At 41.7% G+C, this 4214-nt stretch overlaps 1 pseudogene; it reads right to left on the bottom strand.

The window, feature by feature from the left end:
• Positions 1-1878: 1878 nt before the first annotated feature.
• Positions 1879-2932, bottom strand: LOC101428612 (saccharopine dehydrogenase-like oxidoreductase pseudogene; annotated as a pseudogene).
• Positions 2933-4214: the final 1282 nt, after the last annotated feature.

The following is a 4214-nucleotide window of genomic DNA, read 5'->3' as shown; positions in this document are numbered from 1 at the left end:
TAACTAGGAGTAAGGGAAAAGATGGTTAAAAGAAAAACTTCTACATGGGAAAATACACCATAAATAAAGTCAATTGTAAAAGACAAACCAGTAGAAATATTTGCAATTTATGTCACAGACTAATAGCTAATATTCTTAATATATAAAGAAATTAGAGAAATAGAGAAGAAAAAAATCCAGCAACCTTTTAGAAAATGGGGTTAGAGATATAGACAGTCGATCAAAAAATGTTTAAATGTCTCTTAAGTATAAAAAAACAGACGTTTAACCCTACTCATGATAAGAGAAATAAAAATTAAACTACACTGAAATATCATTTCTCACATATCAGATTGGCAAAAACCCAAGTCTGGCAACAAACTCTGTTGACAAGACTATGGGGATAAAAAATTGCTGGAGGAGAGATAAACCCTATGGAGGAGAGTTTGGCAGGATCTAGTAAAATTATATATGCTTTTACCTTTTCCCCTGGTAATCGACTTCTAGGAATCTTTCCCAAAGATACACTGGCAAAATTATGAAAATATTTATGTACGATGCAATCCATTATAGTGCTCTTAATGATAGCATAAGACAGAAACAACCCAAATATCCATCATTAAGGGACTGGTTGAATAAACTTGCTGCATCCTTGGAATGGAGTACTATGCAGCTATATAAACGATTAGGAATTATCCCTATATACTATTATACTGCTGGGCTATAGTGGATAAGAGAAGAAAGGCATGATGAAGAGAAGTATGCATAAGATTCCATCTTTTATCTAGGATGGGAGGACGTGCCTACACATACACACACAGGTTTGCACACGCTCATACATATTGGTTTATATTTAAACATTTGAAGAACAAGTCATAATTTTTATAAATTTTAGTTATTGAGAAGATAGGAATAAGGAGAGAATCTAGATTTCTTTTTTTTTTTTACCATTCAAATGACAACTTTTATTATTCAAATTAAGTAGCGATCCAAAATCAGTCAGTGTACATGGATGAATGACTAGGGTAAGATACCAGAAAGTACAGTCTCATTTAGCAAAGACCCTCACAATGTGAAGAGAAGCCCACCAGTTTCCATTCCCAGTGCGAGTCCATTCAGTTACACGACAAAGAGGACAGCAGTTGTTGCCCTAACTGGATGCCAGCCCAGCGCATCCTCACTGAGGGACTGCTGTGAGCAACACAGAGAGGGGCACTTGCTCCCCCATCTGATCTGCCAGCTCACTTATAAAAATGTGTAATCAATACATCAAAGAAAAACAAGTCAAATATTAGCTCTCTCTCACAAGTAATACATCACAAAATTAGCTGAGATTTGAAATTTAGCTATTACAATGTCCTGTTTTTAATTTTGCTGGTTTTTTTTTTTAAGGTTTATTTTTTATTTATTTTTCTCCCCTTCTCCCTCCCCCCTCCCCCCAGTTGTCTGTTCTCTGTGTTCATTTGCTGTGTGTTCTTCTGTGACCACTTCTATCCTTACCAGTGGTACCAGGAATCTGTGTTTCTTTTTTGTTGTGTTATCTTGCTGTGTCAGCTTTCCATGTGTGTGGTGCCATTCTTGGGCAGGCTGCACTTTCTTTTGCACTGCGCGGCTCTCCTTATGGGACACACTCCTTGCGTGTGGGGCTCCCCTGCATGGCACAGCACTCCTTGCGCATCAGCACTGTGCATGGGCCAAGGAGGCCCTGGTTTTGAACCTTGGACCTCCCATGTGGTAGGCAGACGTCCTATCCATTGGGCCAAGTCTACTTCCCCTGTAGGTTTTTTAGATTTCACAATCTTTTCCACGTGTGGTGAGACAGGATTACAGAAGAATTTCAAATATTAAATACAGAAGTTGTTAATTCGTGCATTTTATGCCTGGTTAGTTCTTCAAATTTCAGACTTCAGAACTGCTAATGACACTAATTTTAATGCCACATTGGTTCAGTCCGTCAATCAGCTTGGTTCTGGAGACACCTGCTCCAGCTGTGAAGCTCCCCTCCTTCACCTTAGGAAGGCTAGAGGTGCCATTCAGCAGCCAGGGCTGCCGGCACCATGGCTAAGGGTGCAGCCACAGAGCCTCCCTCCTTTCACCCGAGAACGAATTCTGATATTGGGTTTCTCTTATCAGTACAAAGGCTTTGGCTATATCCTTGACCAAAGAACGTCATTGTGAATGATGAGGCATCAATCTGTTTTTGGGTTGGGCCTTGTCTTGAAACATAACCAAAGGAGAAGAGTCACAGGAATTTTATGAGAAGTTGCCTTCCAATGGTAAACCTCAACAAAGAACAAAAAGAAAATTCCTGCCAACATCAGCTTAATAGCAGAGGTGATGCCTCCACAGTCACATAAGCACCATATTGAACTGGTGATTCCTCTAGATTTTCATGCAAGTGACGCTGAGTCCGTTTCACAACAAATGTGTCAGCTCCCAAGAAAGGAATGTGTATGTGTTGAGTTCTCTACAGTGAGAAGTTGGCCACCTGCTTTCCAATTTTGGACCAACGAATGAAACAGGTTTCCGGTTTGACTCATTTCATAGTTTTTCCATATTACTCTGATCTCCAGAACCATCAGTTGCTGACTTCCAGGTACATCATGACTGCACATTCCCCCAGGTTCTGAGTGTGCAGTCAGGAAACTCTCCCTAGTGGTCAGAGCTCTGGTCCTACCCAATTGAGGAAAACAGACATTTCGTAAAGTGAGGCCGGATTCATGATACCACAAATTATTATTCCAGCTTCTGAAGATAGTGATGGCCTTCCCAGCTTGAGGGCAGCCTTCTCCAGCACTGGCTGCGGCTCCTCCCAGGAACAGCCCCCCACGGCCCCCGGCAGGCAGGAGCTCCCTTGGGGACCACCTCCCGGCCACCTCCTGGGTCATGAACTGGCCGGTGAAGCCAGGGGCACCACACACTCCCGGGGGAAGGACCGCTGCCCGGTGGCCATGGTGAGGCGCTAGATTTTTTAAAATGCATTTCCTTGCGTAAATTTAACAATAAAGGCTTGCAAATATTTAAATAATTATAAACCAAAATTTAAATTTAAAAAGCAATCTCTAAAAATCAGAAGTAAAATTCAACAAGTGAATCTAATTATGTATCCAGTTGGTGGCATAACCGCATGGAAAAGAAATATTCCAAGTGGATTTAAAGCACAGTAATTTGACTATATACACATCCTTCATAGTATATACCCCAAAGCAAAAATATAAACCAACACACTAAAAAACACTAAAAAATAAATGAAAATTTTGAAAAACTTTATTTTATTTTAATAGATTTTTAACATTTATTTTTTAAAAGATACATAGATCATACAAAATGTTACATTAAAAAATATAAGAGGATCCCATATACCCCCACCCTCACTTCTCCCACATCACCAGATTCTTTCATCAGTGAGGCACTTTCGTTGCATTTAGTGAATATATTTTGCAGCACTGGTACAAAGCATGGATTATAGTTTACATTGTAGTTTACACTCTCCCCCAGTCCATTCAGTAAGTTATGGCAGATACATAATGTCCTGCACCTGTCCCTGCAATATCATTCAGGACAACTCCAAGTCCCAAAAATGCCCCCACATCACACCTCTTCTTCCCTCTCCCTGCCCTCAGCAACTTCTGTGGCCACTGTCTCCACATCAATGATAGTCTCTCCCATTGCTAGAGTCACAATAATTACTAGTAGAATACCAGTAAGTCCACTCTAATCCACATTTTATTCCTCTACCCTGTGGACCCTGGGATGGTGATGTCCACTCCACCTCTAGATCAAGAGGGGGCTTAGATTCTACATGGATGATGGATGCAATTCTTCTGCTTGCAGTTGTTGGCAATCTAGATACCCTGGTGTGGTGTTTGACCATCCTCACCTCCTTGTTAGCTGACCTGGGTAAGTTCAATGACCCAGAGAGTAGGAGCTGCAACTCAGCTGAGGCTCAGAGCCTAGATGGCACATGGCCAGTCCAGACATTCAAGCCTCCTGAGCATACACCAACCCCAGCAGCAACCACAGATTCAGTAAAAGTGACAGAAGAAGCATGTGTAGAGAGGTCACATCTGAGTCCAACTCCATCACACCCAGGAGCACAAATTCCAAAGTAGGGTCCACTGGCAAGGCACTGAGCTCCAAAGCCATCTGTCATGACCACAGACCCTGGGTGTCTCCGTAGCCCTCAGGAACACCGCTATCTGGAGTTGTATCTACTTTGGCTGTCTCTGAAACCC

The sequence above is a fragment of the Dasypus novemcinctus genome, chromosome 9, assembly GCF_030445035.2.
Source record: "Dasypus novemcinctus isolate mDasNov1 chromosome 9, mDasNov1.1.hap2, whole genome shotgun sequence".
Taxonomy (NCBI): domain Eukaryota; kingdom Metazoa; phylum Chordata; class Mammalia; order Cingulata; family Dasypodidae; genus Dasypus; species Dasypus novemcinctus.
This window is presented reverse-complemented; position numbering and strand designations above follow the sequence as displayed.